The 24,272-nt window shown below is 44.3% G+C and overlaps 1 protein-coding gene across 1 annotated transcript in view; it reads right to left on the minus strand.

The window, feature by feature from the left end:
• The window catches only part of LOC118364977 (axin-2-like), a 35,966-nt gene extending 20,923 nt beyond the window's left edge, over window positions 1-15,043 (minus strand). The window contains exon 1 of the mRNA XM_052490622.1: window positions 14,984-15,043. The gene's annotated coding sequence lies outside the window, so the exon portion shown is untranslated. The remainder of the gene's footprint in view (window positions 1-14,983) is intronic.
• Window positions 15,044-24,272: the final 9,229 nt, after the last annotated feature.

Genomic DNA, 24,272 nt, shown 5'->3' on the forward strand with positions numbered 1-24,272 from the left:
AAGACTATATTGTCCCTTTGATGTTGAAGGAAAAAAATATAATTATACAAGAGAATTCAGCCACGCAACACTTGAATCATGGCGCAGGAGAGGAGAACTAACATACTACTACTCAAATATAACTCGTCCATTGACGCTCATTAGTCTGTACAATCATGCATTCTACAGGTTATAGGTTCTAATAGTACACCTCATTTGCATACGTTGGGACAGCTGCCAGTGTCAGGCTCCAATAGCAATATCTATAATAATCTAATTATTATTATTATTATTATTATTATTATAACCCCTACTTCTCCTATCACAATCACATCTCAACTTAGTCCAGTCACTCCTATACACAGGAATGCATAGACATTCTAAAATGTATTTAGTTCCATAGCCCACAACAGATGCTTGAGGCTAAAGCACTGTAGATGAGGGTCACTTTTTCTATGTTGAGTCAGGATGTAATGTCCAAGCATTTCCACAGCAATTTGTCCTCTGCAGCATAATTTAATTTCGCATGTGGACATTTTGAATTGAAGCGCTTACCTTTTGGGCAGTCTGCCCCCCACAGTCTGCCCCCCACAGCCTGCCCCCCATACTATTTTCCACCGTTGATACTAAACCTTCAGCTCTGTGCAGGTTTAGTATCTGTGCAAGTTTAGTAGCACAGTCAGTACAGCCACTGTGTTAATAAAGGAGCTGTACGGAACTGTAGCCTCTAGGGGTGCTCCTGAGCCAATCAGGGTCCTCTAAATGGGTTCCCTAAATGAATACAATTACAGAAATATTGTCCAGAAATGACCAGAAAGTGTTTTGCCTATCATATTTCCTCAAACCCAACAACAATAGCCACATTGCTTGGTCTGGATGAATGTCATAGGAGGTCATCTACTGCCACTGTTTATGCCGAGGGAGCTCTGTAAAACCAACAACCCAGGCCCAAAACACAATGGTTTCCATCACTTCTAAATGGGATGTGCCTACAGTCTTGTCTGGGCGATGGAACGCGCAAAATTAGGTCGTTGGCAGACACTGTGAAGTGAAAAAGCACCAACTCAGTGATCTGTGAGTCTAAATTTAAGTCAATGTGATATTTGAAATATGTTAGCCGCATCGTTATCGGCCAGTGGCTTCTCCAGCGGCAGTAATGAAAGGAGGGTTGAGATAGAGAGGGTTTTTTTCTGAATAGGAGTATATTCTTTAAGTGGGATACTTGACTTTGTAGGATAAGATGCTTAACTTCAGTCAAATTCAATTATATACCATGCCTCTCTGAATAAAGATTGCTGTGGAATTTTCTGCTGACATGGAGAAATTGTCCCAAGTTGCATGTAATGAATTTGATGATCGACTGTGTTCTTACTGCATGTAGATATAAAGATGAGCAACAAAAAAAGACTATAACATAGATAATTCCAATACTGAGCTAAATTGTATGCTACTGTACATATTGTTTTGTACTTATACAATTGCACAGATAAAGAGATTTTTGCTAAGTTCATGATGCCATTGACCTTAACAAGGGCCCCAGGATCAACGGAAGCCAAATAGACCCATACCATCAAATATCCACCACCATATTTGACAGGAGGTATGAGGCCACACATACCAGTGGGTCTGGCTTCGAAAAACGGAAGCAAATGCTGATACTGTACCTCATGCCTACTGTAAAATATGGTGGTGGATCTTTGATCCTTCTGTAGCTCAGTTGGTAGAGCATGGCGCTTGTAACGCCAGGGTAGTGGGTTCGATCCCCGGGACCACCCATACATAGAATGTATGCACACATGACTGTAAGTCGCTTTGGATAAAAGCGTCTGCTAAATGGCATATATTATATTTGATATTATGGAACTATTTGGCTTCCACTGGTCTTGGTGCTCTTAAGTTCAAGAGCATCATGCACTTTACCAAGTACCAGGACATTTAGCACATCACACAAAACCCACAAATAAATGGTTAATTGAACACAATATCAACATGTTGCATTTTGCCATCTCAGTCTCTGGATTTGAACCCCATTGAAAACCCCATTGAAGAGGGCCGTCCATAAGCTCAGGCGAAGGATATCAAAGATCTGGAAAGATTCTGTATCAAGTAATGGTCTAAGATCCCTCCCCCAATGTGTTCTACAATCTCATAAAACATTTTTAGAAAAGTCTAAATGTCGTTATCCTCACAAGGGAAGAGTGCGGGAGTATTGAGAACAGGGGTGCCAATCGTTTTGAAACCTACAGTGAATTTGGAAAGTATTCGGACCCTTTGACTTTTTTACATTTTGTTATGTTTCAGCCTTATTCTAAAATTGATTCAATAGTTTGTTTCCCTCATCAACTTACACACAATACCCCGTAATGACTGAAATAGGACATTTACATACTGTAAGTTTTCAGACCCTTTACTCAGTACTTTGTTGAAGCACCTTTTGCAGCGATTACAGCCTTTAGTCTTGGGTATGATGCTACAAGCTTGGTACACCTGTATTTGGGGAGTTACTCCCATTCTTCTCTGCAGATCCTATCAAGCTCTGTCAAGTTGGATGGGGAGCATTGATGCACAGCTATTTTCAGGTCTCTCCAAAGATGTTCGATCAGGTTCAAGTCCGGGCTCTGGCTGGGCTACTCAGGGACATTCAGAGACTTGTCCCGAAGCCACTCATGCATTGTCTTGGCTGTGTGCTTAGGGTCGTTGTCCTGTTGGGAGGTGAACCTTCACACCAGACTGAGGTCCTGAGAGCTCTGGAGTAGGATTTCATCAAGGATCTCTTTACTTTGCTCCGTTCATCTTTCCCTCGATCCTGACTAGTCTCCCAGTCCCTGCTGCTGAAAAACATCCCCACAACATGATGCTGCCACCACTATGCTTCACCGTAGGGATGGTGCCAGGTTTCCTCCAGATGTGACGCTTGGCATTCAGGCCAAAGACTTCAATCTTGGTTTCATCAGACCAGAGAATCTTGTTTCTCATGGTCTGGGAGTCCTTTATGTGCCTTTTGGTAAACTGCAAGTGGGCTTTCATGTGACGTTTACTGAGGAGTGGCTTCCGTCTAGACACTCTACCACAAAGGCCTGATTAGTGGAGTGCTGCAGAGATGGTAGTCATTCTGGAAGGTTCTCCCATCTCCACAGCGGAACTCTGAAGCTCTGACAGAGGGACTATCGGGCTCTTGGTCACCTCCCTGACCAAGGCCCTTCTCCCTTGACTGCTCAGTTTGTTTTGGCGACCAGCTCTAGGATGAGTCTTGGTGGTTCCAAACTTGTTCCATTTAATAATGATGGAGGCCACTGTTCTTGGGGACCTTCAATGCTGCAGACATTGTTTTGACCCTTTCCCAGATCTGTGCCTCGACACAATCCTGTCAACTGTGGGAGCTTATATAGACAGGTGTGTGCCTTTCCAAATGATGTCCAATTGAATTAACCACAGGTGGACTTCAATCAAGTTGTAGAAACATCTCAAGGATGATCAATGGAAACAGGATGAACCTGAGCTCAATTTCGAGTCTCATAGCAAAGGGTCTGAATACTTATGTAAATAAGGTATTTTTGCAAAAATGTCTAAAAAGCAGTTTTCGATTTGTCATTATGGGGTATTGTGAAAATAATAATTTGATCAATTTTAGAATAAGGCTGTTACTTAACAAAATGTGGAAAAGTCAAGGGGTCTTTTTTAGATCTATTTCTCTTTGTAATTATGTTAGTATATAATAATATGATTTCCCATTGTTTTTTGCATACAATATCAAATCAAATCAAATTTAGTTGGTCACATACAGTACATATACTTAGCAAATGTTATTGCGGGTGTAGCAAATGTAGCAACGTAGCTCAGTATTTCTATTCTTTATTTTATCAAATCTTTTTTCTCATCTTCATGAAGGGTGCCAATAATGTTGGACCTGACTGTAGTTGGCCCTACAGACAGAACTTGCTAGAACTGAAAAACCAAGATGCTCAAGCACATTTTACGAGTATCATTCTTTAGTCTGTTTCTTCTCTCAATACTTCTCAATGGGGCCATTGTTTCAAAAATAACAATTTATTAACTTAAGCATGTGTGAACCAAAATATTGGAATGATTGAACACTAATAGGACTCGACATACTGCATTGTAGGACCATGTGACCGCACCAGTTGACCACTCAGTGCCCACAGCCCCACACTACTATCTAACTGTGGCAGCCAAGGAGGGTGCTGTGAAAGGGGCAGTGGCCCTTTTTTTTAATGTTGACCCTACCCTGACCCCTTTGTAGGGGCCCTAACCACTTCACAGGAAGACCCCAATGCTTTAAAAGCACAATACGGGATGAGACCACCACCGTCTTGCTATTAAGCCCCAATAAAACAGAGTGACCCAGGGGCTAATTGAGGCCCCGTGCTACGGTGTCAAATTAAAAGCAACTGCTGCACCACCACAGACTGGAAATAATGCCTCTAATTAGGTGTTGAATTGAACAACATAAGGAAAGTTCTTCACCGGTGTAAATACAGGTGGTACTCAAAATAGGAAATGAGTATTTAGGCCTACAGAAAGAGCTCATACTGTCTGTATGGAAAACAGTAGCTAACAACCAACAGAGGTTTACTAAGCACTGGTGAAAGTACTTAACTAAGAGGTTAAGTAAAACATACTTTAAAGTACTACTTAAGTAGTTGAGTATCTGTACTTTACTTTACTATTCATATTTTTGACAACTTTTACTCCATTTTCCCGGACACCCAAAAGTACTCGTTACATTTTGAATGCTTAGCAGGACAGGAAAATGGTCCAATTCACACACGTATCAAGAGAACATCCCTGGTCATCCCTACTGCCTCTGATCTCACAGACTTAACACTCATGCTTTGTTTGTAAATGATGTCTGAGTGTTGGAGTGTGCCTCTGGCTATCCATAAATAAGTCAAAACAAGAGAATTGTGCCGCCTGGTTGGCTTAATATTAGGAATAAGAAATTATTTACACTTTTACTTGTACTTTTGATATTTAAGTATATTTGAGCAATTACATTTACCATCGAAACTGAAGTCAATTTAAAAACAAATACTTTTAGACTTTTACTCAAGTGGTATTTTACTGGGTGACTCACTTTTACGTGAGTCATTTTCGGGAAAGGTATCTTTACTTTGAATCAAATATGCCAATTGAACACTCTTTCCACCACTGTTTACTATTCAGGCATACTCTAAGGTTACAGGTGGTACAAGTCAAGCTGTAGACTATATGTTTCTTCGAGCTGCAATAAAATGTGAAAACTTCTTGCCACGTGTTAACCGACATTGCATGTTCATGAACAGTTGCAACAACAAATTGCACAACAATAAATTCATGTCATCCTTCTTATTCCCGCACCCCATACACCCTTGCCCCAAAAGAACAGACGAAAACAGAGAGGGGGGGGTATCATTATAAATAACCCCGATACTGCTAGTTTAAAGAGTGTGGCAGTTGGAGGAGTGATAACTGTGGCTGAAGCCTCCCCGTAAACACTAATAAAATGAAGTGTATCAGAAGGGGGCGTGGCCCAGGCTTCCCTTTGAACAGGCTCTGTGATCGGTTCCCTTCTCAATTAGCTCATTGTCCACTTCAGCTGGGGGGGGGTTACTCTCTGCTGGCTCCCTTTGAAGTGATTATCCCTTTATCTCGAGCCTGACCGAGGAGTAATATCTGGAGGACAATGGAAAATGAAAGCCCATATGTAGAAGAGCGTGAACGTCTGTTTATATCGGGCCACAAGAGTGAAAAAGAGAAAGAAACACCTAAACTGTTTTTTTTTTGGGGGGGGGGGGGGGTGATGTCAACACCTATGGAAGATAAATATGTTATGGCTCGTGCCCGAGTTGACAGACAGACAGACAGACAGACAGACAGACAGACAGACAGACAGACAGACAGACAGACAGACAGACAGGCATCCTGATGGATAGGTGGAAAGTGAGAAAGAGGAATAGATGGAAGGAAGAAGTAAAGGTGAAGGACAGTGAAAGAGAGAGAAAAAAAGAAGAGGGGGTTGGTTAACCATAATGACAAAGACGGAAGGAGGGAGATACTGAAGGATGTAGAATAAGAGAGATAAAGGACTCTTGGTGGCAGTCTTTTGGGGTAAAGTGAGGGAGAGTGAATGAAGAAGAAAAAAAAACAGACACGAGTTTCCATCCATGATGACAGATAAACGAAAAGAGAGAAGGAAGGAGGGGGAAGAGATCGAAGAGCGAAGGAGAGAAGTTGTCAGCAGAATCAGATGGCGGTCAAGGCAGCTAACTCGACGAAGATACAATTAGAGTGTGGCGTTAAGACGGTCTTTGAAGTTGGACATGGTGCATAACACCCTTAACTTTTAGAGAAGCCCGCCATTCATACCCTCCTTAAGGTTTGTTAAGAGGATTCTCTTTCACAAGGGCCAATTTGAGAAAACAAACTTTAATTTCCAAATAAGTTGAGAGTGGGCGACATGTGGACGTGTAAACAATGTCTGGCATGACAGAAAGAAACCTGATGATGGTTGTATTAAAACTGGTTGTCCTTGTGCAGGTACATACGTGGGTAGGACATGTGGGTGGGTTTTTGGCACCAAAGATAAATAATTGCTTTCTCTCCCACTCTCTTTTTGGGGGTTTTAATCCTGTTCTGCAGTGGCTTAAAAGTTTAATAATGTATAGAAACAATGTCTGATGTTCAGCCTAATCCGTTTGGCCAAGGAAACCTTTGTGTGTGTGCCTACAATATGGCATCCATTTTATCCTCCTCCTCTCTCCTGGTGGGGGTGATGGAATTGAACTGGAGAAAGGTCCATCCTTTTCAGCATTCAGCAGATGCCCCTGGAAAGATCACTGAGATTATTGGCCCGATGCTGATCTACTTTGAATAGCCAAAACTCTCTGATGTGGCGGAGCGGGAGCGCCAAGGGAGGCTGGTCTGGTACGGGGTCATCATAGGCATTCGTTTCGTTCTCGGTCTCTTTCCTCTCCCTCTCTCCTCTAGCTCTTTATCTCTCCATCTCTCTCATTCTCTTTCTTCTCTCTGTCCATGCAGTCTCACCTGTGTGTCCTTCATGTGTCCCTTCGAAAACATAGAGGTGTCTTTTAGAGCAGGAACTTAAAAAAGTGTGTCCTTTAATCCTGATATACTAAAGAGGGCATATTGTGTGAAAAAGGGTGTCTGCAAATCCACTGTCCATCTATTACAGCAATATCACCCCTGTTGTATTAATAAGCATGCAGTCCCGGTATGGATGCTGCTGCCCACAGGCCTCAGCTCTAGAACAGTACTTGTTAGGTTGCTGGTCACGTAGCGTGGAAAGGTGCTACATGGTTAACTTATGCGCAAACAAACCAATCAGTGACTAATTTTCTATAACAATCGGACAAATGAGACGGAAAAGTGACCCGCTTGAAAGGGAAACGAAAAGTGGATTGGACATAAAGAGCAGAAACAGCATTTGGGTTCTGCCCGCTCTGCTAACGTGACAAAGTACCATGTTTAACCACGTCTTGTGGTTCTGAGGCTAAGTCCTGACAGGAAGTCAATGAGGCGATCAGGCAAATAAATTGCCCCTATTGATCAAATGAGTGTCCAATGACGGTTGGCGCCGTGACGAGTGAAACGGACGTCAGTGTGCTGCTAACAGTTTAGCTTCCTCCACTGCCCCTGTCCCCATACCGGGCTCGAACCAGTTACCAGTCTTCTTCGCAACACACGTGACCGCCCTCCTGTGACAAGGTACCAAAGGTTGAGCCATACAAAAGGATCCAGTTGGACAGCGCCATCGGCTACATTTCAAGCTACGGTACATTCTTAACTCCACTGCACAAGCATTGGTTCTCCACAGACCTGGGTTCAAATACTATTGGAAATCATTTCAGATACTTGATCTGTGCTGGACTGAGCGTGCCTGGTACAAAGTAACCGATAGAATAGTCTCAAAAGTGCAAACCCCACCCATCCTGCCACTCCAGGCGGACGAGCAAACGCACAATGTATTTGAAAGATTTCAAATTGTATTTAGATCCAGGTTTTTCGGGTCCAAGAGTAAAAACAGAGGGAGCTAAAACAATGAGGTGACGTAATCACACTCACACCCCGACACCTGTAGAAGTACAATGTTTACAGTTGGCCGTCCTGCGCTGGGAAGTTACCCGGGAAGTAACCACATCAAACCTTAACCAGACCACCGAATTTACAGTGTCTATACGCAGTGTCGAATGTCCCGGAAAAGTAATTAAAGTCAAGTACACCAGCGTGTAATAGTCATACACCTATCAAATGTCTACACTGGGTTGGTGACTCCTCCGACAAAGTCAAACACAACACTGTGTATTAATCGTAAACCTATTAAATATCTCAGTGACCATTTTTTTTATACACATACGCCCTATTCCGTTCTTAACTTGGTAATAGGATATACTTAGCCTCAACTTGAACTTACTCCAAACTTAAAGCATACCCTTAACTTACCCTATTGCCCTAATACTTCGGTTTAATTTAGTTTTTTTTTTTCAAAGTTGATTTCCATTTAAACATCTGCTATACTGCGTACTGTATATAAATAATTCTGTCCCCACAAGGTTATCGTGTTTTCTAAACAGTAGATACACGTTCGGTGGATCCAGTGGAATTGTGGGAGCTACAGACACAGAAGAGAGAGCCAGAGCAGGCTTCTGTGACCTCGACCAGGGCCAGCTGCAAATGATTTATCATCTCGTCAGTATCTCTTCTTCTGAGGTAAAAGTCCAAGACAAGAGAGAATATGGGAGCTTTGCTTTGCTTCTGAGACCAATGTTGTGGGATGTTGCTGCCTTCCCTGCTTTGTGTCAGCCTTTTCCACAGGTGTGAATAGGGGGGGGGGGTCAAAAACAGTGCGCACAGATAGGCAAGGAATATCAACAAAGGCATTGGTGCGGTGCTTCTTTCTGTGCTTGTAGGACAGGAGATAGGGAAAACATTCCCACAGAGAGAGAGAGAGAGAGAGAGAGAGAGAGAGAGAGAGAGAGAGAGAGAGAGGGTAAAGAAAAGCATGCTGGGAAAACATTCAAATTCCTTTCGTATCGTGCTATTAGATGTGGGGGGGGGGAAAAAACACATTTCGCTTTTGACGAGGACTGTAAACCTCATGATGATTAGATCCATGCTCTATTGTGGCTACCGTATCTCTCTTGGCAAATAAGGATTTTTGGTACAGAAGTCTGACGATAGTACACCATCTCTGTGGTGGCAGAGGAACAGAGAATAAAATGGAGAAACAAATGTACATTATGCTTCCTGATTGTTGAGGTCAACAGCGTTCAAAAGGCCGGGTTGCAATAACACTCATGCCGTACTCGTTCTAGTGGCCTCTTTCAACTTGGTAGACCTCCAAGGCAAAGCACAACTAATCACAGTTAGTCCCCAACGGAATTGGGATGTGTCAACAGAGCAGTTTGAAAGGAGCATGCTCCCATGTTTACCCTCCCGCACCTGCGATGGGGTGATAGAGAGAGAACAAAGGAAAAGATAGAATGAAGGAGAGAGAGAACAAGGAGAGATACAGAAAGAGAGAGAGAGAACAATGAGAGATACAGAAAGAGAGAGAGAGAACAAGGAGAGATACAGAAAGAGAGAGAGAACAAGGAGAGACAGAAAGAGAGAGAGAACAAGGAGAGAGACGGAAAGAGAGAGAGAACAAGGAGAGAGACGAAAAGAGAGAGAGAACAAGGAGAGAGACGGAAAGAGAGAGAGAACAAGGAGAGAGACAGAAAGAGAGAGAGAACAAGGAGAGAGACGGAAAGAGAGAGAGAACAAGGAGAGAGACAGAAAGAGAGAGAGAACAAGGAGAGAGACAGAAAGAGAGAGAGAACAAGGAGAGAGACTGAAAGAGAGAGAGAACAAGGAGAGAGACAGAGAGAGAGAACAAGGAGACAGAAAGAGAGAGAGAACAAGGAGAGAGACAGAAAGAGAGAGAGAACAAGGAGAGAGACAGAAAGAGAGAGAGAACAAGGAGAGAGACAGAAAGAGAGAGAGAACAAGGAGAGAGACAGAAAGAGAGAGAGAACAAGGAGAGAGACGGAAAGAGAGAGAACAAGGAGAGAGACAGAAAGAGAGAGAGAACAAGGAGAGAGACGGAAAGAGAGAGAGAACAAGGAGAGAGACAGAAAGAGAGAGAGAACAAGGAGAGAGACAGAAAGAGAGAGAGAACAAGGAGAGAGACGGAAAGAGAGAGAGAACAAGGAGAGAGACAGAAAGAGAGAGAGAACAAGGAGAGAGACAGAAAGAGAGAGAGAACAAGGAGAGAGACGGAAAGAGAGAGAGAACAAGGAGAGAGACAGAAAGAGAGAGAGAACAAGGAGAGAGACAGAAAGAGAGAGAGAACAAGGAGAGAGACAGAAAGAGAGAGAGAACAAGGAGAGAGACAGAAAGAGAGAGAGAACAAGGAGAGAGACGGAAAGAGAGAGAGAACAAGGAGAGAGACAGAAAGAGAGAGAGAACAAGGAGAGAGACAGAAAGAGAGAGAGAACAAGGAGAGAGACAGAAAGAGAGAGAGGGGGAAATAAAGACAGAGAACGAGGGAGCGACAGAACAGGAGAGTGAGAACATGGGGATCGTTCCCTCCCCTCCCTTCAGAATCAAATCCGGTGCCATTAAATGTGAGCAAACAGCTCCTCCCCGGTATCATTGCTGAGTTTGTTTTCAAGTGGAAATGAGCTGATGGCTCGGTGGCGATTAGCCCCGCGGCTAACATGAAAGGAGAGGAAAAGACAGCTGCTAATTTCCTCCTCTGACCTTTCTGCTCCCGCTGGTATTTCATACAAACGTTGTGGTTTATGGGGCTAACAGCTCTCTGCTACTGGGGGGATTACAGTAACAGAGACCTCTTTCTACGAATCTTTCTCTGAAACACGCTCGCGCACACACACACATACATACGCACGGGCGCACGCACGCACACACACACTAACATATACGGATATATACACACACACACATGCATACATACACACACACACACACACACACACACACACGCGCGCACACCTGCCCCCAATTTTACACGACAGTAATATAAGGTTAAAAAATACATACACTCTTAAAAAAAGGGTGCTATCTAGAACCTAAAAGGGCTCTTTGGCTGTCCACATAGGAGAACCCTTTGAAGAACCCTTTTTTTGGTTCCAGGTAGAACCCCTTTGGTTCCAGGTAGAACAAGTTTGGGTTCCATATAGAACCTTTTCCACAGAGGGTTCTACATGGAACCTAAAAGGGTTGTCCTATGGGGACAGTGGGATAACCCTTTCAGAGACCTTATTTCTAACATCCCGGACAAACTCAAGCCCAAATGCATACAAATGCATTGGAAATGCACGAGGCACAAGGGAACAAGAGGCCCCACAATGGCCTCCAGGGAGGCGGATACCCAGGAAGCTCGGATCCGGCTGAGCATTCCTCTCCCTCTTGTTCCACTAGCATTGTTGTCAGTCTTCCTATCTTGTTCGCCTAAAGGGGAAAACTACCCACAATTACTTTTTTTTTTAAAGCCAATAGTTTTGAGTCTCTATTTCAAACACCAGGGTGGCGATTACCTCATAAATCATGATGGGCTATAGGTAGAGCTATTGGCCAGTCGGTAGAACTACTCTTTGGTTGTGATAAAGGGAAACACTTTGTTGATGGAATGGACCACGAGGATACACTGATTTGGGCCCAAGACTCAGGCTAACCTCTACCCTGTGCAACCATGGCAAGATAAATACTTATTTCAAACAGTGAAACAAAAGAAAATGTGAAACGGAATCCTTTGTTTTAAATCCAGGCTAACATTTTCCCAACCAAGTTCATGGTCATTCCTCCTGATCTCCCTCCCCCTATCCCGTCCCCCCTAAATTCTCCCTTCTGATCCGTCGCTGGGCCCTTTCTCCCTCTGACTCCGCCTTCTGTTCTCACCATCCTCGTCAGGCTCCATTCAGAGTTCAATCGGGTCATTAGCTGAGTGATTACAGTGAGAAAGGACGTCCATTAGTGTGTGTGTGTGTGTATGTATCAATCAGCCAGCGTGAGTGACGACGAGATGCTGTTTGTCTTTCTCATGAAAGGGAGAAGATCAAAAGGGTGGCCACCAGCTGGACCTTCAATCACAATGGGCCAACTCACTTTAGCGCCCCGCGGCAGCTGTAGTGTTGTGGAACCAGTGTGTGTGTGTGTGTGTGTGTGTGTGTGTGTGTGTGTGTGTGTGTGTGTGTGTGCGTGCGTGCGTGCGTGTGCGTGCGTGTGTGTGTGAAGACTGCTGACGTTTAACTATACTAGTGTGGACTTAAGAATAGTAAACAAACATAAATCTGAACAACTGGGGACAATTTGTTCGTACCCACAAGGTCATATACTATTTCTACACAGTGAAAATAAAAGTGTTAATTTAACTCCTATTGAGTTTTATTCAACACTTTCAGATAACATTTGGCCCCAGTCTACATAGTGTTAAAGTTACTATACAGGTAGTGTCACCTTTTCAGAGTTAATTTGACTCAAAATGGTGTTAAAATTCCACTGAATTTAGTTGAATTTACACTGCAATGACTGCATAATTGTACACTCCGATTTAATTCAGACACTAGAGCTCATTAACTCATAATGTTGAAAATACTCACTCTGGGTTCAAATAAGTCAATACTGTAATTTGTTCACCCCCTTTATACTATGTAGGGGGTTTACATGCTCACCAGGCTGCTCATGCTCGTGCTTCCGCGGGTGTGTGATCTACCGCCTGTTGATTTTGTCCACCCACACCAGATGCAATCAGGATACGCAGGTTGAAATATCAAAACGAACTCTGAACCAACTATATTCATTTGGGAACCGGTATAAAAGCATTAAACATGTACAGTTGAAGTCGGAAGTTTACATACACTTTAGCCAAATACATTTAAACTCAGTTTTTCACAATTCCTGACATTTAATCCTAGTAAAAAATGACCTGTCTTACTTAGGTCAGTTAGGATCACCACTTTATTTTAAGAATGTGAAATGTCAGAATAATAGTAGAGAGAATGATTTATTTCATCTTTTATTTCTTTCATCACATTCCCAGTGGGTGAGAAGTTTACATACATTCAATTAGTATTTGGTAGCATTGTCATTTTAAATTGTTTAACTTGGGTCAAATGTTTCGGGTAGCCTTCCACCAGCTTCCCACAATATGTTGGGTGAATTTTGGCCAATTCCTCCTGACAGAGCTGGTGTAACTGAGTCAGGTTTGTAGGCCTCCTCGCTTGCACACGCTTTTTCAGTTCTGCCCACAAATCTTCTATAGGATTGAGGTCAGGGCTTTGTGATGGCCACTCCAATACCTTGACTGTGTTGTCCTTAAGCCATTTTGCCACAACTTTGGAAGTATGCTTGGGGTCATTGTCCATTTGGAAGACCCATTTACGACCAAGCTTTAACTTCCTGACTGATGTCTTGAGATGTTGCTTCAATATATCCACATAATTTTCCTACCTCATGATGCCATCTATTTTGTGAAATGCACCAGGCCCTCCTGCAGCAAAGCACCCCCACAACAAGATGCTGCTTCACGGTTGGGATGGTGTTCTTCGGCTTGCAAGCATCCCCCTTTTTCCACCAAACATAACGATGGTCATTGTGGCAAAACAGTTATATTTTTGTTTCATCAGACCAGAGGACATTTCTCCAAAAAGTACGATCTTTGTCCCCATGTGCAGTTGCAAACCGTAGTCTAGCTTTTTTATGGCGGTTTTGGAGCAGTGGCTTCTTCCTTGCTGAGCAGCCTTTCACGTTATGTCGATATAGGACTCGTTTTACTGTGGATATAGATACTTTGTATCTGTTTCCTCCAGCATCTTCACAAGGTCCTTTGCTGTTGTTCTGGGATCGATTTGCACGTTTCACACCAAAGTACTTTCATCTCTAAAGGAAAGGCTCTGGAGCAAAGGACCGCCATTGCTGTCTCTGCCTGGCCGGTCCCCCTCTCTTCACTGGGATTCTCTGCCTCTAACCCTATTACAGGGGCTGAGTCACTGGCTTACTGGTGCTCTTCCATGCCGTCCCTAGGAGGGGTGCTTCACTTGAGTGGGTTGAGTCACTGATGTGATCTTCCTGTCTGGGTTGGCGCCCCCCATTCGCTTGTGCCGTAGCGGAGATCTTTGTGGGCTATACTCAGCCTTGTCTCAGGATGGTAAGTTGGTGGTTGAAGATATCCCTCCATCCCTCCACTCCCCTGGAGTGTGGACCTCAGTTCATCTTTCAATCACCCACGTGGGTATATGCTCCTACAAACCAATGAGGAAATGGGAGAGGCAGGACTTGCAGCGTGTCAAGCATCACAAATAGAACCAAGTTCTATTTTAGCGCCTGGCTACGCGGACACTCATTGACACACACGAGCGGTGTGGATGCAATGATTGAATAACATGTATGTGTACATTTATTTTATTTTGCAACTCGAGCACACACGACATGAGTGGTGTGGTCAGCATGTTAGAATGAGTGTTAGGGATAGAATTAGGCTTAGGGTTAGGAGCTAGGGTTGCTTTTAGGGTTAGGGTCAGGAGCTAGGGTTGCTTTTAGGGTTAGGGTTAGGAGCTAGGGTTGCTTTTAGGGTTAGGGTTAGGAGCTAGGGTTGCTTTTAGGGTTAGGGTTAGGAGCTAGGATTAGGTTTAGGGTTAGGGTTAGAGAAAATAGGATCTGGTCTGAATTGTGTGTCCCCACAAGGTTAGTTATACAAGACTGTGTGTGTGTGTGTGTGTGGTCATGTAAGGTCACCCCTCTCTTTGTATTGTGTCTTTCTGGGAAGTGATTGGCCTGGCTTCGGACTCTAGAGCGTGTGTGTTGACGTGTGTGTTGAGTGTGTGTGTGTGTGTCCATGTAATCCAGTGCAAGAGCCAGTGTTTGAAAATGTGTGTTAGATGTCAGGATTGGTGTCCTATGGGGACTTGGTCACTGGCCTTTTTTAGCCATTATCACCAATTGTATCTGTGATGATTTGATGCATCACTTGTAAACAGGTACTCACCACTGGCAGTATGTTGGTCCGCAGTCTCTTCTCCAAAAGTCTCCTCTAGATACAGTCCACCTGCAACCAGATGCAGAAGTTAGTAATTGTATTACTCAATATGTACATAGTATAGTAATATCTGGGTAGTACGATACACTCTATGTTTACAGCCACAAAATGTCTTCACTCACTCCAAAAATGTAAAGGTCAGTATTAAGTGCCTAAAATCTTTTAGATGTTGACATGATCTAAAGACTGAAGACATAGACAGGGAAAGAGACATTGTTTTTACTGTGAACTGGACTTTTACTGTGAATTGGCTCTACTGGCCCTGCAAGTTTGCAGTTCCACTCTTTGAACCAATTAGTCATGTGTCAGTGTCACAAAAACCCGATAATGTGTGACATACTTTGAGGTTTTCATAAATATTTTGTTTAAATGCTTCAACCAAACACTTAATTATCAAGGATGCACAGCCCAGTGCAGTCAGAGTTCAACAACTACATTTAGGAACCCGGAGGGATGTGTCCCAAATGGCACCCTATTCCCTACATAGTGCACTACTTTTGACCATAACCCTATGGGCCCTGGTCAAAAGTAATGCACTATATAGGGAATAGTGTGCTGTTTGGGATGCAAAATGAGTAACAGATCCAGGCGCCAACTCTCAAAGACATTCCACAGGCATACCTTATCATATTTCCTTTCAAAGCCTCCATCCTCCTCCAAGGTTCAAATGTCACCCTACTTGCTTTTCTCCCCAATATAAATCTTCCTGGCCTCTCGACAGAGAGGATGTCACTTGTTTTGTGTGTGTTGATGTGGAGTGGAAGAAGGTCATTGACGAAATGCCAAGTTTTTGGGGGGATTGGCATTTTTTGTTTTTTTCAGGTTAGAATATTTCCAGTCCCAAATCTCCCCTGTCTTACACACTACCTTCCTGTCAGAATGTACAAAGGTAGTCCCCTTGTTTGTTACCCTCCTCGGTGTCCTTTGATTCTCATACACTTCCTGTTCTATGCCCTTGTGTTTTGGCACGACACACCATGTAACACTATCCGGGGGCATGGAGTGATGGGACGCTTTTGATTCTTTTGTTCCCCCCCTGTGATACTGCAGACCAGGGGAGGACACTGAGGGACACATACGCACGCACGGGCGCACACACACACACACACACACACACACACACACACACACACACACACACACACACACACACACAGATTATGTAATGGCCAAGTATACTCTCAGGTGTGGTGGTGGTGGTGTCACCTATAATGACATCACCGGGGCTGCACCTATTGAAGAGGCTTTTAGCCTATCGGACGGTACACAGGAAGTAGAGGAAGACGTTACGAAACTAGAAACCTACATCAGATCAAAGGGAGAGAATTCCGGGGTGAATACCAGTGTTGGGAACCGGTGTGCCTGTTTGGCTGCACGGTGCCAAAACGGATTCATAAACTTTCTCAAAAGGGTCAGAAAGTTATGTGGACAGAACAGTTTGTGTAGAAGCCAATGTCTGAGCCTATATATTGCGCTCTGAGGAAATTCCCCTTGGGAAACAGTCGGTGATGCATTCTTTGCAAAACCTCGGAACACATCCCTCCTCTTTTTTTTTTTTGTCCTCAGGAATCTAAGTAAGACTTCAGAGGAAAAAGCACCAAAAGCCTGCGGTCATGTGGCAGGAATTCAGATGCCATATAATGTTCAAACCTTGAAATATACATGCCGCACACTGTTCAAGCATTTCTGTTCACGATTTACAATGTGTAAACAAACGGGGCTAAGAACATCGAAAGAGCCCCGGGTGATTATTTGCAGTGAGGTCTAGTTACATGCTGTTTCCAGATTCTAACCCAGGAAAGTGCTATTGAGAGTGTTAACCACTGGCCACCCGACCTTGGTGAACACAAAACACAGACTGTTTAGACTTAAAATATCTGACACAGAATGTTCCGACATCAAGTTCTCAACAGAAACCATTACTGCATTTGAGGGGACATAAAGGCAGTCTTGATGTGGTTGGGCGGTCTTTAAACTGATCTGAGATACTTGAAAGTGTCAGGGGCAAATCGAGTTAGCGTCTCTATGAAAGAACGGTTTGCTTCTTATCATTGACCAAACTACTTCAAACCCAAAAATGTGACCACACCCAAGAAAGATCCACTTAATCGTGGTTTTTCTCTTGAAGTTTTTTGGTTTGTTGCTAAATCGTGTTATCTCCTTATTACAACATCTGCCATTTCTCTGTTGGCACCTAGCTATCCGATGACAGGCACTGCACTTAATTCAAGGGAGTTTTTTAGGTGAATGTCCTTTGGTTATACTTTAGTGAATACGATACAGACAGAGGCCTTTATCCCTCTTTAAAACAAGAGTGCTGTCCATTAATGGCAGTACAGTAAAAACAACATACACTTCCTGTTCATAACTTATCATAACTGATTGTTATAACACTTCCTGTTCATAACTTATCATAACTGATTGTTATAACACTTCCTGTTCATAACTTATCATAACTGATTGTTATAACACTTCCTGTTCATAACTTATCATAACTGATTGTTATAACACTTCCTGTTCATAACTTATCATAACTGATTGTTATAACACTTCCTGTTCATAACTTATCATAACTGATTGTTATAACACTTCCTGTTCATAACTTATCATAACTGATCGTTATAACACTTCCTGTTCATAACTTATCATAACTGATTGTTATAACACTTCCTGTTCATAACTTATCATAACTGATTGTTATAACACTTCCTGTTCATAACTTATCATAACTGATTGTTATAACACTTCCTGTTCATAACTTATCATAACTGATTGTTATAACACTTTCTGTTCATAACTTACTTTCTTTCTGCTTATAGCTGGTCATAACCACTAATTATAACACCTCCTGCTTATAACTTACTTAATTTCTGCTTATAACGGATCATACAGGCTTATTATAACATTTCCTGCTCATAACTGCTCATAAGCCACCATCCAAAAACATGGAGAAAATGAACCAATCTCCTCTTTTTAAATGGAAAAAAGCTCTGAAAAACCTAAGCATAGCAGAGGAGCATTTCCACAAGGATCTACTGATGTAACTTGAAAGACTTTGACTTCTCACTTTGCATTTGATATAGTGTCTCTTCAGCAGCTAGGCGAGGCAGCCAGTTATGGGGAACTGCAAAAGAAAGAGAGGACTCGCTCCTGGCTCTTAGAAGTCTAGTCAAAAGCCTTCCCTTCTCTGCTTTGTCCCACCGATATTCATCTTGCCAGTTGAAAAGTGAAGACGGCAAAACTTCCCGGCTTGAAAATAACTTTTCAACCACCAAAAGAAACCTTACAACAGGATTGTAATCTTGAAATGTAAACGGTCGGAACATATGGGACTGAGACTGTCAAGGATGCTAAAGAATCAGACTTCAAGGGGAGTTTAAATGAATATGTTTTTGTCCCACACTGAAAGGATAACCAGACCCATCCAGTGTACGCTGACTCTTCCACAACGTCCACGTCACTGAAATCCATTTTTTACATTTATCTACATACACACTTACACATAAGAGTCTTACAAGGTCATTTCTCTTGTTCTATTGTTACGTATTAGCGTGCTTCACCTGCTCTACAAACAGTGGAGCAGTGTTTTAGTAGTATTTTCTCCTCAGTATTGCTGCCCTACAATTCAAAGTTCCACAAAAAAGTTTAAATACCGCTTATCTTACCAAAAACAGTTCAAAGTGCCCCCCAAAATGTACATTTTCAAATGGGCCACAGCTTTCAGCCTCGTCTCACCACACAGCTTGACAAAGAAAGCTGACTTCATCAAGGTGCCTCTGAATTTGCCGGAAACGAAACACAAACTCTTGAATCCTTTTTTCTTTCCCTCAATGGCGAGGATGAATAAATGATATTCGTCTCTTTAATCGACGCGCTCAGCGATAACAAAGAGACTTTGAGACACTTTGAGGACACCTAACGATCAGACGCCAACGGGAGGTGCTGCTCGTTTCTCCTTGACTGATGGGCGGCTCAAAACGCGAGGCCCTTAAACGTTCCTGTCTACTTAGGAACAATCTCACTTTTCTGTCTTTCAAGCAAAATAAAACGGAAGATCACTTCATCTTTTCCAATTGTTCTACGTTTTTTTTAGGTTCCTGATAAAGCCCTCGGTATTGACGACTTCGAAAGAGCTTCTTCTCTTGAAAAGAGAAAGTGACATGTCATCTAAATATAGCCTTTGAGAGAGTACTTCGATTTAACTTCTCCTCCTCCTCTACCGTGTGCCGTGCGGTTGACGTGTCTGACAGCTTCCTGTTGAAAGACACCGTTCCCCCTGAAACGAAGATTCAAATTAACTTTGCGGTTTGACGACAGGGGCTTGATGTATGCTAATGGACCCGCGGGGAAGAATATGCCCACTCTCAGAAACAGGGGAACGTAACAAAACCTCGCCAGACACCTCTCCCCTGGATATGAAGAAGTCACATCGCTCACAACGTTTACGTCGCCACAGAAGAGCACAAAAGGGCTCAAATCACATGAGGTAAACGCAACGGAAAAAGGCAGGTTTGACTTCTAAAGTGTTCGATTTGAGGTAAAGGAAGGGAAATTAGGACAATTCTCCATATGGAATGAAAGTAGCGGGAGTCTTTCCTGACAAGGGAGGGGGAATTATTTTCTCTTCAATAAGTGTGTGTGACACCGATGGTAAATCCCTGAGGAATTGTCTCCAAGGATGTGGGCTCCCGAGTTGGGCAGCAGTCTAAGTGCAAGAGGTGTCACCGCAGTACCTGGTTCGAATCCAGGCTACATCACATCCACTTGTGATTGGGCGTCCCATAGGGTGGCGCACAATTTCCCCAGCGTCGTCTGGGTTTCCTCTCTGAAAAATGTAGTTAATTTAATCTGATTGTCATAAGGTTCCATGACTTTGTCCACACAGGGCATCTGAACACACAAAATACATTTGTGTAACGGCGTTCTTCGTTTGTCGAAAGAGAGTCGGACCGAAATGCAGCGTGGTGGTTACTCATGTCTTTAATGAATGAAGAGCGATACATGAAATAACTTAATACAAAAGCAAAACAACAAACGGAACGTGAAAACCTAATTACAGCCTATCTGGTGAAACTACACAGAGACAGGAACAATCACCCACGAAATACACAGTGAAACCCAGGCTACCTAAATACGGTTCCCCATCAGAGACAACAAGAATCACCTGACTCTGATTGAGAACCGCCTCAGGCAGCCAAGCCTATACTAGACACACCCCTAATCAACCACAATCCCAATGCCTACAAAAACCCCAATACGACAATACAATAACCCCATGTCACACCCTGGCCTGAACAAATAATTAAAGAAAACACAAAATACTAAGACCAAGGCGTGACAATTTGGATGATTTTCATTAAATTTTGGGTGTTTTATTTAACTTTTGTACACCTGTGGTGTTCCCGGTCAAAAATGACCGGTCATTAGAAATTAATGGGTGAGACTACAATTAAAATTGAGTTCAGAAACATGCCCACTCATCAAATTGACACACTTCCTCACCCAGACCCCCACATGCATGTGTGTTTGAGCACACACACACACACACACACACACACACACACACAAACACCTTCTTTGCTTCCATGGCAACCCCACGGGAACCTTTCCCCACGGGAACCACACCTGTCGGCATTCTCACAAACAATCGCAGCATTGTTTCAATAATATAGAACTTTTCTTGCAGCTCTCTTATATAAAGCTTTTTTGAGGCCTTGCTCACAATTCATTGTGCGGCAGCACAATGACCAAACAATATACTGTATGTGAGGCTCTTGATCGCATCTTTGATCATGACACTGGTGAGGAGGAGAGAGTCATTGTTAAACTTTGACACAAAGTAGTCTGTGATAAATAGCACAACATGTTCCATATGAGTATTCAACTGAATCAGCCTGAAGAGCAGCAGCAGAGGCAAATAGACCTAGATTGCGTAGATTTAAGGGCACCTGCCCTTTTTCAAGGATTCATCTGTTATGTCTACCATCTTCAAAGGTTATTTTGCTCTACGAGTAAAGCCGTAATTACGTGAGGTTGTTCTCGCTACTGTGAAGATCTAATCGTGGCCCGTACTAATTAAGACAACACAAACAAGGCAGCGCCATAAAAATAGGCCCGCAGGAAAGACTGAATTCCATAAACACACTGACTTTTAACTCTCTACCTCCACACAGAAGGGCAGTCACCTGCACGCACACGCACACGCACACACACACACACGCACACACACACACACACACACACGTTTGGTTTACTATCCATGTGGGGACCGAACAATTGATTCCCATTCAAAAACAATTTTCCTAACCCTAACCCTAACCACAAACCTCTAAGCCTAACCCTAACCCTAACCCTAACCCTAACCCTAACCACAAAACTCTAAGCCTAACCCTAAAAGTAACCCCTAACCCTAATTCTAAGCCTTTTTCGTTATGGGGACTGGCAAAATGTCCCCACTTGTCCTAGTTTTACTAGTCCTTGGGGGACTTCTGGTCCCTCAAGGACAGTAAAACAAAAAATACACACACACATTTGTTCTGTAATGCACAGACATTATGCAATTAAAACAGTACATTTGAAGTTAGAACTCTGTACATTCTATCTAATATAAGCCTCAAAAACACACCTTCCTCCTACACAGTATCCAGAGAGCTAACAGTATCAGCAGTCAAGCTTCCCTTCAGAAGAACTGGGACTATAATGACTTCAGCCACACAATGCTCCTCTCTCTTTCATTATGACAGTAGTAGCGTGCCATACCAATGTCAGGGAGCAGAGAACACCACTGCCCATTGACTCTAACAGTACACAGTGACATTGACTCTAACAGTACACAGTGACATTGACTCGAACAGTACACAGTGACATTGACTCGAACAGTAGAACTGGAGGAGGCAGTGGACTCATTGTAACAGATGATGTCGTCACCCCCCCGACAACACCAGGCACCACAGAGGTCAATAGGAGCAGGGCAGGGCTGGGGGAGGAGGGGAACATTGTAGAGGGAGATGGCAGAGGGGAAGTGGTGGAAGGGTTAAGGGCCCTGGTAAATTATAGTGGAGACAGTGTGGAGACAGTGGGACATGATAGTGGATACAGTCTGGAGACAGTGGTACGTGATAGTGGGACAGTGTGGAGACAGTGGTACAATATAGTGGAGGCTGTGGAACATGATAGTGGATACAGTGTGGAGACAGTGGTACGTGATAGTGGGACAGTGTGGAGATAGTGGTACAATATAGTGGAGTGTGCTGGTACATGGAACATGATAAAGTGGATACAGTGTGGAGACAGTGGACATGGATCAGAGATAGTGAACCGAGACATGGTGACGTCCGATAAGCCAGCCGTAGGGGTTGGTCAGGAACTCTGGCACCTTTTGGCACAGCTGGATGCTAGGCCACACTGTGTTCACCCTATCCACCACCCACCATGGAGAGGCCACAGCCCCAGAGGCAACACCCCAGGCCAGGCCAGGCAACACGAACACAGCTCCCCAACCAGGGTTCCTCCATCCAGTAGAGCAGGATTTCTTGGGACAATCACATTTGGAAATACTCTATGATTAGGGCCTGGAGTTTTTCCTGGCTATATGACCTGACCAGGGAAAAGCTCAGGGCATCGAGTTATGACCTATAACTACAGATGTAGGATCTTAATTTGATCACCCTGTTGCATTTCAAACTTGTAGTGCATTGTGGTACATGATTTCCCCTGAGTGAAGAGGAGAGGCAGACAGTGTGCATACACAGAGACAGGAAACAATCACCCACAAACACACAGTGAAACCCAGGCCACCTAAGTATGATTCTCACAACTAATGATAAACAAACATAGACTACACACCCAACTCACGCCCTGACCATACCAACTAAACACAAAACACAGAAAATAAAGGTCAGAACGTGACATGCATGTCTTTGTCCGCCTCCGTGGCTTTCTCACAGAGGGGCAGCTCGGGACAGAGGGGCAGAAGCTCTGGACAGAGGGACAGGGGCTCTGGACAGAGGACAGGGGCCCTGGACAAAGGGACAGGGGCATGTCTGGCGCCTCTGGGCTGAGGGGCACATGGAGGGACATCAGCAGCGGCGCCGGACAGGCGGGACGCTCCGAGCGCCGGACAGGCGGGAGGCTCCGGCAGCAGCGCCGGACAGGCGGGACATGTTTCAGACATGGAGCAGAGGCGGGAGGCTCCGGCAGCGGCGCCGGACAGGCGGGAGGCTCCGATAGCGGCGCCGCCGGGAGGCTTGCAGCGGCGCCGGACAGGCGGGAGGCTCCGGCAGCGGCGCCGGACAGGCGGGAGGCTCCGGCAGCGGCGCCGGACAGGCGGGAGGCTCCGGCCGGCGCCGGACAGGCGGGAGCACCTGCAGAGAGGAGACAGAGAGACAGCCTGGTGGTGGAGCTGGAGTGCAGGGAGGAACTCTGCATAACTCAGGCACCTTCTTACAGCACACAGCGCTGGATGCTGGACAACTACTCGAGGCCACACTGTGTTCACCCTATCCACCACCCTCCCATGGAGGCCCAGCCCCACAGGCCACCCCAGGCCAGGCGGAGCGCAGGCAGAGGACGCACTGCACCCTCCCAGCGCCCAGACCAGGCACGGAGCCGGCGCAGGATAACCTCCAAGACTGCCAGTACCAGACCCGCTGAGCAGGCACCATACGCCCTTTCTTGGGACAATCACATTTGGAAATACTCTATGATTAGGGCCTGACCAGTAGTTTTTCCTGGCTATCTGACCTGGCTGACCACACCTCGGAAAAAAAATTTGGGGCTGCCTCAGGGCACTGCCGTGCTGGCTCCTCATATTGCCGCCGCTCAGCTTTCGCTGCCTCCGTGGCTTTCCTAGCTGCCTCCACCTGTTCCCATGGAAGGCGATCCTTTCCCGCCAGGATCTCCTCCCAGGTGTAGCAACCCTTGCCGTCCAATACATCTCCCATGTCCATTCCTCCTGTGATGCTGGCCGCTGTTGTTGCTGCTGCTGCTGCTGTCGTCGCTGTCCTTTACCAGATGTCCGAGGATCTTAATTTGATCAGAGGACCAATACTGTTGCATTTCAAAACTTCAAATTACAGTATCTGTGCATTGGAGGTCACCCACAAACACACAGTGAAAAGGCCACCTAAGGCTTCAGAGACAACTGACAGTTGATTGAGAACCATTCCACAAACATTTCAGACTTGACGCCCTGACCATTCCAAAACACAGAAAATAAAGGTCAGAACGTGACAAAATG

Source organism: Oncorhynchus keta, chromosome 32, assembly GCF_023373465.1.
Source record: "Oncorhynchus keta strain PuntledgeMale-10-30-2019 chromosome 32, Oket_V2, whole genome shotgun sequence".
Lineage (NCBI taxonomy): Eukaryota > Metazoa > Chordata > Actinopteri > Salmoniformes > Salmonidae > Oncorhynchus > Oncorhynchus keta.